The sequence below is a fragment of the Heptranchias perlo genome, chromosome 34, assembly GCF_035084215.1.
Source record: "Heptranchias perlo isolate sHepPer1 chromosome 34, sHepPer1.hap1, whole genome shotgun sequence".
NCBI classification, from domain to species: Eukaryota; Metazoa; Chordata; class Chondrichthyes; order Hexanchiformes; family Hexanchidae; genus Heptranchias; species Heptranchias perlo.
This window is the reverse complement of record NC_090358.1, coordinates 21,036,551-21,052,369: the sequence shown is the minus strand read 5'-3', so window position 1 is coordinate 21,052,369 and position 15,819 is coordinate 21,036,551. Positions and strand designations below refer to the sequence as shown.

The window sequence follows — 15,819 nt, the reverse complement described above, 5'->3', positions numbered from 1 at the left end:
TCTGCCTACATGTAATAAATAGTTAATGTTACATAGCAATGGATTGTATATAATTTCTATCCCTTGACGGAGACTGACTTCATAACTCACTCACACTAATATCATTAGTAAGTTAAACAGGTCAGCTTCTAAAGTTCAATAAAAGACAGGTACAAGTCTTCACCGTATGCTTCATTGTATACCACAGGTTTACTTTTGATTCTTCCCTGTTTTGTTTTGACATGGAGGGATTACTTTCTGTCACTACCATGTGGAATAGGATTGATGGAGCCCGAGTGATGAGGCAGAACTGAACGTACAATGTGAACTCTGTATCAGTCCACAGCTGGCGTCCTTGCAGTGAGGAGGTTTGGAGCAGGGAGGGGATCGTGTGCATGGCGGATGAGTGGGGATCGTTTTCTGTTACACGTGTTTCTAGAAAGAGAAAAACATCAAGCTGCTTTAGAATTGGTGAAAGAGGGGAAACCTTGGCGTTGAATGTCCTCAGAGTTGCTCTGCCGCATTTCTGGCGACGTTACGGAGGCGGAGCTCCTAGGAAATTCCCGGCAGAGGAAAATTGGCTGCTCTATATTTTAAATATTTTTTTTTGTGAAATCTTGGTTCATAAGTATTTGCTCCAATATACAGAAGGTGGCAGCCGTGGCTGGCTGCTTAACGCTCGGTCTGGCGCAGCAAAGGATCAAGCAGCAGAAGTAAAGAGGTCTGGGGTTTGGGCAACACTTATCAGTCAGGGATGGTCTCCTGCTGGGTGTTGTGGCTCTCCCTGCGGGAGCCACTCGACGAGGGTGAAGATCTGACTGGAGTTGTTGGATATGCAGAAGATGGCAGTGGGATGGTGTGCAGGCTCTGCTACAGGGATGATCAGTAGCAATAGCAAAAGGGTCTCCTTTTGGGCAACACTGCACACTGAGTAAAAGTAGGGACAAAAGAATATAGCATCTTATTACATCTTCAGCATGTCCAAAAGTGCTTCACAACCAATGAATTACTTTTGAAGTGCATTCCTTCTTGTTCTGCAGGTAACTTCAGCAGCCATTTTGTGCAGAGCAAGATCCCACAACAGCAGTGGGTTGAACGACTAGTCATTCTGTTTTTCCTGGTGTTAGTCAAGAGATGAATGTTGGCCGGGACACTGGGAGAAACCTGAGCTTTTCTTTGGATAGTGCCATGGGATCTTTTATGACCACCTGAGTAGACAGATTGAGGATCAGTTTAATGAAAGACACGACACCTCTGACAATGCAGCACTCTTTCAGTACTGCACTGACAAGAGACAGGATTAAGGGGCATGGGTGGGAGGTTGATTCATGAAAAAAGTATTGTGTGGGCCTAATGCCTTTTTCTTGTGCCTAAAAAGAACTGTTCTTATGTTATAACTCAACAGTTATCTTTTCCCTTCTGACAGAATATAGAAAACCAATTGTGTAACTACAATATTTGTGGAGAAGAAGAGTGAGACCGTGTTACCATTTGTCCTACCAAGTATCCTGTTCCCTGTCTTTCTGCCTTTTTAGATATACCGGAGCTGAAATTCTGTGGTGGTTCACCAATCTCCCACAACGCCCAAATTCCAAGAATGAATGAAAAGAAAAGAACAAACTTTGTGGGTTTAAAGGGAGCTTCACCTAATGCACCAACAAGCCCCCATTTTATTTAAGGAACAACCTTGTACATACGTTTAAATTGAAAGTGGACAAAATTGGTTGGTTCTGCCCCCATTATGTTAACCTGCTGGAATAATGCAGTTGTGTAATCTAAGGGGAATACCCTGGTGTGTGGAATTGGGGCATTTTAGATAGTCAGGTCCTTCAATTAGTTGGGAAGACTGCAACTTCCTTCTTGTAGGAAACAATATCGCTGAACATTACATGTGCTTGAAAGTACTCTTCATAATCAATGATTTGCATTTTGCTTTTGAGGAAAAAGTACAGAATCATGGAATACTATTCCCAAAACTGCAGTAAAAATCTCAGAAAAACCTATAATCCCATGTAATAAAAATGGAATTTAACTTATTCAGTCACCATAAACCAATAGGCCTAATTACAAAAGGATGGAATGCAGAATGTGATCCCCAAAACACGAGTAAAACTCTCAGAATCCCATGTAATAAAAATGGAATTTGAATTATTAAGTCACCGTAATTCTACTTTAATCAGCCTGATAATATTAATTTGAAAAGTCACCAATACACATGAGCAAAGTTCTGTGTCCATATTCCTTAACCTGCTCAAATTATTTTATGACTCTTCAACATTTGGAGTGGTTCTTTTCCACGTTCAGTGCAAGTTTAGTCCAAGGTCCTTAATGCAACAATGTTCTTCCAGTCTCCTCGAGGAGTAGTCTTCACCCAGTTCCACTACATCCATTCCTATAGAGTCCATTTAAGGGGCTAGGACTATAACAAGACATAGGAAGATATTGAGCAAGGCAGAATCAAACTCGATGACTGAAGGAGTCTCATCCATTGAGAGTGTGTAGTGTAGATTTACCAGGATGCTTCCAGGGATGGGAAAGTATAGTTATCAGGAGACAGTTGAGATACTGGGACTATTTCCTCTGGAGCAGAGAAAGGCTAAGAGGAGACATTATAGAAGTCTTTAAAATTATGAAGGGTTTTGATAGGGTGAATGGGGAAAGACTATTTTCTCTGATGGAAGTGTTGGTAATGAGAAGTCAATTTAAAATAGCCACTAAGAGAGTGAGGAGAGGGTCAAGAGAAATTTCTTTATACAGAGGGTTGTTGGAGCATGGAATGTTCTGTCACAGGGTGTGGTTAATGTCGAGACCAATGTATCTTTTCATGAAAAATTGGATAAACATTTGAAGCAGAGGATGACACGGGGCGATGGAGAGAGCAGGGCAGCGGGATTAGTTTTTGATTGCTCGAGGAAAAACCTTACACAGACAGGATGGACTGAATGGCCTCCTTCTGTACTGTAAACTTCTATGGTTAAGATAAGAGGCTGCGTTGTGCTGAGCAGCAGGAAGAGCATTCACCTGTCACTAGTTTCTCCACAGAACTATCTCTGTGTAACTTATACAAGCCTGAAGGTCTGCAGCAACAGACCACTGGACATTTGGGCTACATTAGATAGGTGCTCATCCTTTAACACCTATATCATTTTCCTGAGCCTATTGAAGGAAGGAATGTGCTGCTTTATCAGGCTATTAATAATGTTTATGCCAATGTTCAGTTTGATAATACCCAAATACATACCAACACAGTCATGTTACATATTATTATCCAATTGATCTGGACACAGGTGGTAGAGGAGTTCCCCAGTTAATCTGTTTACTACTTGGTGCAAAGCTAGTGATCCTTCTCTATGATGCTGTAGGTATTCCCGTGCAGAGCTCCTTTAAGTCCTCTGAAGATTTTCTGCAAGGCTTCTTGTAAATGTATTCTGTTATCTTTTGTTTGAGCTAGCTCCTGATTCATAGACCCACCCTATGGGGGATCCTTCACTTGTCAATCCCTGCCAGAGTTCAGCAGCCAGTCATTAGTAAATCAATCAACAGGACAAAGTCACCAATTTTAGTCCACAAATCATGCAAAAAAAATCTCACTTATGTTAATATAATTCTATCATGTTTTTCTTCAATGCTTTACTGTTAAAGTAATCAACATAATTGCTGTGGTACTGTAGACTTTTCATTGACATACTTGTAATTTAATTATTACTATTTATTTATTTATATATTAATTTTACAAATTCTATTTGGGAATTCAGGCATCAGTCCCTAGGATCTTCTGTTCATAAATTCGTAAAATGTCCCCTCTGGTTACTACCTCAGCCAGTAGTGCGGATATCTAAACTGATATATGTTAGTTGACAAGTCAATATTTAAATTACCTGTGATATTTTTATATTTCTTGAGTAAAATATGTTTATTTTTTCACTCGTACCTCCAGTGTCTTTTCCCATCTCATTTCATATGGAGATAGGAATTCTTTATCATGTTGTCTGTCCACTGGGTGTAGCTGTAACAGTCCCTGGAATGTTCAGTTACTTAGGGGGCTCTCTTTTTCCTCACCTCATCAATTTTCTGCCCTTCTCTCCTGAAGGCATCAAGCTCCCTCTACTCTGCGTTAGAAATGTGACTTAATCACAACCTCAGAAGAGCATCAGTCTGATTTTCCCAATTCCCACAACGATTGTCCTTGTAGACTCCTTTAGTTAGACTGCTAAATTAGTGCCAAATCTTTGGCAGTTCTTTTACTGTGACTGTGTACCCAAATCCATTTCTAATATGCCCCATACAGCTGGCAGACAGAGAAAGCGAGAGAGGATATAATATCATATAATTATCACTGACCTAGTCCTGGTACTGGTCCACCAACGCCTCAATTTTAAAATTCTCAACCTTGTGTTCAAAGCCCCTCTCTATCTCTGTAAACTCCTTCATACCCTATAACCCTCCAATAACTCTGTGTTCCTCCAACTGTGGACTCTATTCGCTCCACCATTGGCGGCCATGCCTTCAGCCGTCAAGTCTCTAAGCTCTGGATTTCTCTCCCTAAACCTTTCCGTTTCTCCACCTCTCTCTCATCCTTCAAGACCCTCTTTAAAACTTACCTGTTCAACCAAGCTTTTACTCACCTGTCCTAATATCTCCTTTTTTGACTCGGCATCAATTCTTGTTTTATTATGCTCCTGTGAAGAACCTTGGGACGTTTTCCAAGTTTGGCAGTTTATAGCTTAAACCATGGTTTAGTGAAGTGCTTTTTCTGCCAACTTCCAAGGTTACGGGGGATTATGGGATGGCACGTGATATAACCAGTAATTAGAATACAGTAACAAGGGCTTTCTGTTTGATGCCTGGGCTGGCTAAAATTGTTGGGCAGGTAAAGGCACATTTCAGGACATAAAGAGGGAGGATTCATCTACACAGGTGGTCTGAGATACTGAACCTAAGAAAAATTAGGGTTAAAAACCCAAGAACATAGCACTTGATTCCTCAAAATGTAGGTGTTGCCATTTTTTCAAGTTAATAGGTACATCTGAATATGTATTGCTGTGAACTGGGCCAAATTCTGGCCTCTTCAAATACACTTCCCACGGCATAATTTAGATTATATTGGCACCTACAGTTCGGTTCACTACTTCGTTCTAATAATTACTGAGATAGCAATGAATTTTTGTCTGCCCTTTAGCCAAATCCTATTGTAATACAACCAGCTAGAAAAACTACCATCTGGATTCATCTTCCCCACATATATAAAATCTGGCTACTGGTGTTTTTATTAATATTGCAATATTTTTGTGTCACCAAAACAAAGATTAATTCAGCATTTTTGTCCCCTGAAGGTGTTGACTTCTGGTTCAGTTCCACAGGCACTGATTACCTTCCACCTCACTTATGTGGTCAAATTTCATCTCTGATGCTTGAAAGTAAGCAGGGTATTCAACCGGTGGTAATGCAGTTTCTGTTCTAAGTTTTTTTTCTACTGTAAGCAAAGCTAAATTATATCTGTGACTACAGGAATAATTTCACTAAACTTTCCTCCCAGGCTGCATTCTCGCACAGTCGATAGTTACGCACCCAATAAAATCCTTTTTAAAAATACTCAGACCGTCAGCAACCAATGCACGCCGTATAAGAACAGCAGTCGGAACAGGTAGGACATTTGATTCAGTTTAATAATTTCACCGGTGTTCAAACCTGAGGAATTTAGAAAATAACAGGTTTAGTGGTATATGGGTAGGGATTACAGCAATATTTGTTCCATTAATGATAGGAGCAATAAAGGGCACTGTGGCACAGGACATAGAACCACATACATGATGTGATGAGGTAAATCTGCCATACAAGCCAAAATAAGGGAAACACAACAATGCAAATTATATAGTATTTTCAATGTAGAAAACATATCAAGGTGCTATATGGAGAAGGGGGTATAAAAAAAAATAGATGTTCAGCCAAGATGGGAGAGTTAGGAGACATTACCAAAAGTCCTCACTACACTACAAATATAAGCACCAACACCAAATCCAGTACAAAAAACAAATTTATACAACAAAATTTATACAACAAATCATGGCTTTCAAAAGGGAATTGGATAAGAACTTGAAAGAAAAAGATTTGCAGGGCTACGGGGAAAGGGCGGGGGAGTGGGACTAGTTGGATTGCTCTTGCAGAGAGCCAGCACGGACTCAACGGGCCAAATGACCTCCTTCTGTGCTGTAACCAGTCTATGATTCTATGATTCTAACTCAATCTAATAGTTAACAGAAATAATTAAGAAACACCCTTGTGCAAGCCCTCAGTGCCTGTCTTCAGTGCTAGTTTATTTATCCTAGTGCTCCTATGAAATGTTCCCCCAGTGGTTACAGCCTGGGAGGTGGAGGGCTAGTGAGCTTCAATTGAGGTCACTTGAGATGGCTTTGGTGGGCGATCTTAAGCAGCTCTGGGCCTTGAGGGCGTGGCTGGACACTGCAGCATTTCAGCATAGGCCGGGGGAGTCTAGCACAGTTGACTGTGTGGCACTAACAAGGGCACTGGTGGAGTGGCTGGCTGGGGAGCAGGGATGCTGTTGTCCTGAGAGAGGACAGCAGGTGCCTCTGCCATGGAGCCAAGTCTTCTCTTTTGGGACCTTGCTTTAGCACTCCTATGGCTCTGCGCAAGAACAGAGTACAGGACTGATGTGCTGCTCTGGAAGCCCCTGTCAACACTGACCCCCAAATGCAAGATGGCAGTCTTCTGAGCTTCTATGGTAGCAGTGTTAGCTCCGATGTGGCATCGGAGAACCTGGGTGGCCTGTCTGGACCTCTTCCAGCCACCTTCTTTAATCTGGGAAGTTTCTCTGCTGTCTGCAGCCAGAGTGCACCTCCCCTTTGAGAGGTGCCAGCTGCCTTTATGTGGCTTTGGAGATGCCCGAATTCCAAACCGCCCCTCCTCCCAAACAGGCGTGCAGCCAATGAATCATTATAATAAGGTCCCAGCACAAATTTAACACGCTGTCTGGGTCCATGTGAACAGACGCATGCGGTGTGCGGTGTGCGCCCCTGCTTTTGGGCATGATTGAATTTCTAGGTCCATATCTCCGCATGTGTTAATCTGGAATTGCCATTGTGCCAGCTCCATCAAGGCTGAAAAATGCTCAAAAGGTGCCAATGCAGATTCTTCATTTAAATCTGCTAATAACAGGAAAGTCCTTTGCACCAGCTCCAATAGTGTTGGCCTAAGAGAAAATTGGGGCCATGGTTTTTTAAAACCCATCCATAAATTAGATTAGCTGATTGACTGCCATTGTAGATAGGTTGAGTGAATGGGCAAGAAGGTGGCAGATGGAGTATAATGTAGGGAAATGTGAGGAAGAATAAAAAAATAGAATATTTTTTAAATGGTGCGAAACGATTAAATGTTGGTGTTCAGAGAAATTTGGGCGTCCTCATACAAGAAACACAGAAAGTTAGCATGCAGGTACTTGAAGCAAGCAATTAGGAAGGCAAATGGCATGTTGGCCTTTATTGCTACAATTGAACAGGGCTTTGGTGAGACCACACATGGAGTACTGTGCACAGTTTTGGTCTCCTTATCTAAGGAAGGATATACTTGCCTGAGAGGATGTGCAACGAAGGTTCACTAGATTGATTCCTGGGATGAGAGGGTTGTCCTATGATGAGAGATTGATTGGAATGGACCTATATTCTCCGGAGTTTAGAAGAATGAGAGGTGATCTCATTGAAACATATAAGAGTCTGAGGGGCTTGACAGGGTAGATGCTGAGAGGTTGTTTCCCCTGGTTGGAGAGTCCAGGACTAGGGGCATAGTCTCAGGATAAGGGGTCGGCCATTTAAGACTGAGATGAGGAGGAATTTCTTCACTCAGAGGGTTGTGAATCTTTGGAATTCTCCACCCCAGAGGGCTGTGGATGCTGAGTCGTTGAGTATATTCAAGGCTGAGATAGATTTTTGGACTCTAGTGGAATCAAGGGATATGGGGATCGTGGAGTTGAGGCTGAAGATCAGCTATGATCTTATTGAATGGCGGTGCAGGCTCGAGGGGCCGTATGGCCTACTCCTGCTCCTATTTCTTATCTTCTTATGTTCTTAGGCATTACTGCAGGTGCTATCCACAACCACACAACTGATGGCGATACCACCTAGTGTCTCTTAAACTCCAGGGACCTGATGGGAATGAGTCCAACTAACAGCTGGCGTTGAATGAGTAAAATGTGTTCAACTCGTGCTCGTTTATTCTTTAACCTGGAAGACCTTTGTTCAAAATATTCAATTAGATCATTGGATTTGTTCATTTCATTGAATATTCCAATGTAATGTATCAGTTAAATGGACAGATTCTCAAATAGCCAGTGCCAAAGTTATATGTGACACTTTTCTTTTGTTCTAAGAATGCTTCGTTGGTGATCATATATCCAGCCAGGTTCCCAGCCAAGTCGTGTTGTTTGGAGCATTTTGAAAAATATTTTTTTTTTGTTGCGATTAACTAAACATCATTTAATAAAAAAGATGAAAGTTAAGGTTGCTGCAAACTGTATTTGCCACTAAGTGGAAACAGCTTCACAGAAAATATCCTGTAGTTCTGAACACTAAGACCAAACAAACTTAAAGCAAGATGAGGGGGAATCTCCAGGCAGTGTTTTCTTTTTGTTGTTAATGCCTGGTTCTATTTAGGGGAAAACACGTCACATGACTTCAATCATTACAACATACAGCTGTCACTTGATATGTATAAATAAATAGTGTTTTTACAATCTTTGGGAAAGAGAGGCATTTTAAAAATACAATTAACTTTTCCCACAAGTTCTCGAAGAAAACGTTTGCTTTAAATTGCTCCAAGCTGTGATTCCCATGTGAAAGATATCAACTTATTTCATTTTTCTGTCAATCACCAGTGCCAACTACAGCTAGGTATGTCGGGTCATGCACTTTCACTACAGGAACTACGCTCATGCTTAAAGCAGCTGAACCTCTCAGTTGGGACACTATACGTCGTACTTGGAATTTTAACCACCAAAATAAAAACATACCTATGTATCCATTAATATTTTTTAGACACTAACTCATCCTAAAGAGGCCATTAAGCAGCTTAACTGCTCTTATCTACAGACTGTTTGTAGTCACAGAGACGAGGCAGTTCATAAATTACTGCGTGAGAAATCTAAACTTCAGTAATTTTTTTTTAATTTGAGGACCTCCTAATCTTTATTGGAGAAAATGGATGATAATTCTTCAGCAATGAATGTTTTTTTTTTGTGTTCCCAGTATTGGGCCTTTTTTTGGTTTAAGCATTGGATGATAAGCAAGGGTTTCCTGAACGAATGTTAGAAATTCTGCAGCAGTGCCTGATACTGCAGCCTTGACCTCAGAAGAATGTGTTCCATTGCACTATTTCCCACATAATCAACCCCAGGCTTCACAGAGTTCAGATTGCCAAAGAAAGGGCAGCTGTGTTCTTTGGGGACTTGTTTGAAACTGCAAGAATTTTTTTTTGTTTTTGCCAATGATACTTAACCGCCATTATATACCGACCTTCCGAACCTAACACTTGGCTCAATTCAAATTCAGGCCTTTATGGATGAAGAGGTGCTGTTCTGGCCTATTGTGATCACTAACTCTGGTAAACGACTTTTTGCAATATGCTTTATGGCAGTGTTGGCCAGCAACAATTATACTCCACCTTAAAATAATGTAAAGTTCCTTCTACATAGGAACATAAGACAAAGGAACTGGAGTAGGCCATACGGCCCCTCGAGCCTGCTCCGCCATTCAATAAGATCATAGCTGATCTTCTACCTCAACTCCACTTTCCCACCCTATCTCCATAATCCCTTTATTCCCTTAGCGTCCAAATATCCATCAATCTCAGTCTTGAATATACTCAAAGACTCAGCATCCACAGCCCTCTGGAGTAGAGAATTCCAAAGATTCACCACCCTCTGAATGAAGAAATTTTTCCTTATCTCGGTCCTAAATGGCCGACCTCTTATCTTGAGACTATGACCTCTATTTCTAGTTCTAATTGGAAACCCAAAGAAGTGAGAATTGGAAAATTACTTTTTCATACTTATCGGGTAATGCATTGTAGAAATATAACGGTCCATATACATTTTATTATTTGTGAGTCTTTGTGTTATCTTTCGACCAGTTCCCTGTTTCTCCTCGCCCATGTTCCTCTCATACTCATGTGATTCTTCAAAGATGTGAAAAGTTTTGGTTATCTGTCACTGTCCTCAATGCCATTCCTGGCTGAATTGCAAGTCTACATGAAGTAAACCAGCTATAATTATGTAGTAACAGCAAATAACTGCTTTTGCATTGACATGATTCCCAAAATTCTTAAATATCTGGGAATGTGTCGATTTTGAGTGGGCTCATTATGTCTCCTGGTCTGATGTTGTTGTTGCCCAACTTTACTCTTCTTATTCAATCTGATGACTTTTTTTTTCTATAGTTCGATACAGATCCCCTGATGGCCTAATGGGTAAAGATATTAACTGTTGTAGCAGGCAGCAGGTCTGATTCCTGATCTGCACTGAATTGGCTGGTCTCAGCTGGGGCAGTAGTGAAGGGTGCTACAATTGGCTGTAGCAAGGGATGAGGAGAAGGAGTAATGAGCCAAGAAGTGACACCGGGGGAGCGGGGGGTAGAAATTGGACCTTGTTGCACCTGTTTTTCAGCATGTAACGGGGGCACAAATGTCCAACTTTGCAGGGGTTATGTCCAGCACCCCAAGGGCGTGTAAAATACGTCCAACGCCTTTTTGTCTCGGACGATATGCAGGCGTCGCTGGTGGCTACCTTAAAGAGGCATTAGGCTCCTTACATATGCTAATGAGAGGCCTTATACCTGTTTAAGACCGCTCTCAGAAATTGGTCATTGATGAACAGAGCATGTGTCGCTCAAGATTTCCTGTTCTTGCTGTTGCCTAATCAGTGGCCTGCAAGTAAGGTAAGTTTCATCTTTTTAATATACCTTCATGTGGAGCAGGAGTTCAATGTGGGGAAGTGTGAGGTCTTTGAAAGATAGATCCGAGTATTTTCTAAATGGTGCGCAGTTAAGAACTGTGGAAGAGCAGAGAGATTTAGGCATCCAAGTAGAGAAATCACTAAAAGCTAGTGGATGGGTACAAAAAATAATTTAAAAGGCTAATGGAATGTTGGCCTTTCTCTCAAGGGGGCTGGAATACAAAGGGATGGAAGTTATGCTACAGTTATATAGAGCTCTGATTAGACCCCATTTAGAGTACAGCGGTTAGTTCTGCGCACCGCACCCCAGGAGAGATATTTTGGCCTTGGATGGAGTTCAGTACAGATTCACTAGAATGATACCTGGGCTAAAAGGGTTACGTTATGCTTACAGGCTGCATAGACGAGGCTTGTTATTCCCTGAGTACTGAAGATTATGGGGTGATCCAATTGAGGTGTTTAAGATGATTAAAGGATTTGTTAGAGTAGATAGAGAGAAACTATTTCCTCTGGTGGGGGAGTCCAGAACAAGGGGGCATAACCTTAAAATTGGATCTAGGCTGTTCAGGGGTGATGTCAGGAAGCACTTATTCACACAAAGGGTAGTGGAAATGTAGAACTCTCTCCCCCAAAAAGCTGTTGAGGCTGGGGGTCAATTGAAAATTTCAATACTGAGATTGATAGATTTTTGTTAGGCAAGGGTATTAAGGGTTACGGAACCAAGGCGGATAGATGGAGTTAAGATACAGATCAGCCATGATCTAATTGAATGGGGGAACCAGCTCGAGGGGCTGAATGGCCCGCTCCTGTTGCTATGTTCCTAGGGTGTGCTGGTCCGTGTTCGCCTACCTCCCTCCTGTTCTCCTCAGCTCCTCTCCCACGACCCACCTGTGGGCTGAGCCCAGCGTTGCAGCCGGTCCAAATTGGTGGGGAGCCAACCACAGCAAGCTGGCTCTGGACGCCCGATTGGCATCTGCAACTCGCTGGAATTATGCTGAGGCCAAGTGCATCGCCTATTTCGGTCCTGAAAACGGGCCTAAACCAATTTGTAGCCTTGGGATTGTACAGAGCACTAGGCCAACTAGAGACCAATGCACAATTCTTGTCGCCATTCTACAATGGGCTCATGTTGGCTCTTGAGATTTGAGATTATGCATCTTGCAAGTGAGGAGGAGCTTTAGAAATTGAGGAATTTTCAGACTTGACAAGAACAGACTCAGGGAAGATTTTATCTTATTATCTTATATTATTCAGGAACCTAAAGGAAATTGGCAAACTGACACCATGGGGTGGATTTTAACAGGCCTGCGGGTTTCCGGCGGGTTGGGTTTCGGGAGCGTGGTCAACACGCTCGGTGAAATTAGTGGGTTTCCCGTGCGATCGTAGCAGGCAAACCACTAATTGGAGCCACTTACCTGCTCCTCCGGGGTCCGCGCTGCTGGTCTGCGCGTCGGGCGGGCTGCGCATGCGCAGTACGATCTGTCAGCTGGAGGCTCTCTAGTTAAAGGGGCAGTCCTCCACTGACAGATGCTGCAACCAATAGAACAAATTACAGTATGGAGCAGCCCAGGGGGAAGGCTGCTCCCAGTTTAATGATGCCTCACCCCAGGTATCATCAGATGGGGTGAGGAGGAGGGGGAGGACAGAGCTCTTCCACCCGGCGGGCGGGAGGAAGCGGCCTGCCTCTGCCACCAAGAAGGCCTGGCTCGAGGTGGCAGAGGAGGTCACCTGCACCACCAACATATCGCCCACCTGCATACAGTGCAGGAGGCGCTCCAATGACCGCAGTAGGTCAGCCACAGTGAGAACACGAAGTCTTTCTCCTACACTCCGTCTGCCACAACACTGCCCCCACCCCACATCTCCTTCGGCACCGCCAACACTACTCTGTCACATCACCCCTCATACCCACTCAAACCCCATCCTCATCTTACCTGCACCTACTCACCTCGCGAGTACTCACCCCACCACTAACACGCAACCCAATCCTCATCTAATCTCATGGCTCTATCCCATACTCACCCTCTCGTGCATCTCCCTCATGGCCAGCCTCACTCAACCTGCCACCACCTGTGCTGCAGCCACAGGGCATGCATCACATATGTGCAGTAGGCAGCGTAAGGCAAACGTGTCGTGAGCATGAAGGGGATGCACAAGGGTGTTTGAGGGTTTGTCATGGGTGTTACCTATATTGAATTTCAGAACAACTCACATCACACATTATATTGGCACCACCACTGCCATGTCTCCGCGAATCCTGTCTGTTTTGTGCAATAATGCCCGCTCCTGGGTATCACTATGAGGACCCACCACTGATGCTACTGCAGAGTAGGTGCAGGTGTATTTGCAGGGCTCTTCCACGGAGACGACTGAGAGACATCGGCAGTGTACCCGGCTGCACCCTGGAAGGATGCGGAGGAGAAGTTGTGGAGGGCAGTGGTGACTTTGGCAGCGACAGGTAAGCAGATGGTGCTGGGGCCAGCCAGGAGCAACTCGGCATGAAAGAGGCTGCAGATGTCCACGGCTACATGTCGAGTGAATCTGCGCCTCCGTGTGCACTGTTGCTCGGAGAGGTCCGGGGAGCTGCGCCTCGGTCTGTGGACCCTGTGGCGAGGGTAGTGCCCTCTGCGACGCGTCTCTCTCTGCGGTAGCCCTCCCTCCTGCTGTACAGGTGGATGTGTCACAGCACTCTGTTGTGGAGCTCCACGTGTCAGAGGTGGACGGCGTGGATGGCGAGGCTGGTGATGCTGTTCGCCCTCCGAGGGGGTCATGACTGCAGCTACGACGGCCCCCATCCGCAATATGTACATCTGAGGGGGTCCGCAAGGTCGGTACATGTCTCCGGACCCCAGGGTGAGTGTGCAGGTTGGTGACTTTGACCGTCAGGAGGGGGGTGGTGGAGGCCACACTTTGTCCCAAGTGACAGAGCGGCCTCCTGCAATGGGTGAGGGTCTCCCCCCACTTGTCAAATGGACCTTTGCAGCTGCCACAGGCTGACGGCTGCAACACGTCCAGTTCAACTTGGACTGTTTCCCCCAGTGTGTGAAACAGTCCCATGTTTATCCAAAATCACACACAGTCCCTTAATCAGGTCAGTTAATGCCCTGAACAACCAAAGTAAATACACTCAAGTGGCATCCCGTTGGCTTTAATTGCCTGCGGGAGTCCCACCAGCGGGGGCTGCGCACGCACCCCCGCACGTCAGCGCGGAACCCGGAAGTGGGCGGGATCGAGACGCGATCTGGTCCTGCTCCGGGATTTCGGGATTTTCGGGGCCCCCCCGCCGAGTATGCACCCGGTAGCGGGTGCTAAAATCAGGCCCCATATGTTTGATGTAGTCAGAAACTCTTCAACAAAAGGCCATGAACTCAAGCTCAGAGGAGGAAAAGTGAGCAGAAAGTTTATATTTTTTCTCTCTCTCTCTCATTCTTTCCCTAGGGCTGACATTCCTAGGTAAAAAAAATCACTCGCTTTCCATATCTCTATTACTTTCCTACTTTCCCCCTGTGTCTTGTACTCTCCTTTCTCCCTGTTTCTCAGTCACTCTCTCCCTGTGTATCTGATACTCTTCCCATTTCTTTCTGCATTTCTGTCTTTGTTACTCACTTCCTTATCTCGAAGTATCCTCCTTTCTCTGTTACTCTTTCCAATTGCTCTTGGTGCTTTCTGTTACTTCAGCAATCGCTCCCAACTACATGTTTCTTTCTTCAATGATCTACAGCTGCTGCCTTTTCCTCCAGCAGTTTCTCCCAGCTCCGCTCCCCTTGAACAGTTGACCAGTGCACATATATTGCACCATGACACAACACACCATGAAGTAATGATGAAACAGGGAGGTCTGTAATGTGGCAATAACTCCCAAATTTAATGCAATGAAACACAAGAAGTCAACATAGAGGTGCAGCAGGTAATCCGGAAGGCAAATGGCATATTGTCCTTTATTTCTAGGGGGATGGAGTAAAAAAGCAGGGAAGTCAAGCTACAACTGTACAGGGTGCTGGTGAGACCACACCTGGAGTACTGCATACAGTTCTGGTGCCCTTATTTAAGGAAGGACATACTTGCATTGGAGGCAGTTCAGAGAAGGTTCACTAGGTTGATTCCGGGTATGGAAGGGTTGTCTTATGAGGAAAGATTGAATAGGTTGGGTCTATACTCATTGGCGTTTAGAAAAATGAGAGGAGATCTTATTGAAACATACAAGATTCTGAGGGGACCCGATAGGGTAGATGTTGAGAGGATGTTACCTCTCATGGGGGAATCTAAAACTAGGGGGCATAGTCTCAGAATAAGGGGTCGCCCGTTTAAAACAGAAATGAGGAGGAATCTCTTCTCCCAGAGGGTTGTGAATCTTTGGAATTCTTTACCCCAAAAAGCTGTGGAGGCAGAGTCATTGAATACATTCAAGGCTGAGTTAGACAAATTTTTGATCAGCAAGGGAGTCAAAGGATATGGGGAAAAGGCGGGAAAGTGGAGTTGAGGTAAAAATTAGATCAGCCATGATCTCATTAAATGGCAGAGCAGGGTCGAAGGGCCAAATGGCCTACTCCTGCTCCTATCTCTTACGGTCTTATGGTCTTATGGACGCACAATGCTGGCAGGCCCATCCAGGTGAGGGCTTGTTCCAGGTCTGGGTACCAGGAGGCAGGAGTCTGAGTGACGGCAGTGAGCTGAACCTGCAACACGTACAACTATGTGGCAACTTAGCAAGATTGAAAAGATCAATTGGAATGTAAGATCTATTTGATTTGTTATGGAAGTCCTCTTCAAAATGCAGAACCTCTATAACTGAAGAATTTTCAGGTGCCTTAAGCCAGCCCTGATTTAGCACATGGTAACCATCAACTGCGCTCTTAAATATGCTCCCGGAAGTACTTTTTCCC

The 15,819-nt window shown here is 44.1% G+C and overlaps 1 long non-coding RNA gene across 6 annotated transcripts in view; it reads left to right on the top strand.

Annotated features, from left to right (window-relative positions):
- The window catches only part of LOC137301872 (uncharacterized), a 135,494-nt gene that overhangs the window by 51,432 nt on the left and 68,243 nt on the right, over positions 1 to 15,819 (top strand). For 5 of the 6 annotated variants that reach the window (XR_010958378.1, XR_010958375.1, XR_010958379.1 and 2 more), the window contains exon 3: positions 5,516 to 5,623. The exons of the other annotated variant lie outside the window; for it this stretch is intronic. This is a non-coding gene — a long non-coding RNA (uncharacterized lncRNA). The remainder of the gene's footprint in view (positions 1 to 5,515; positions 5,624 to 15,819) is intronic. 6 annotated transcript variants of the gene reach the window in all.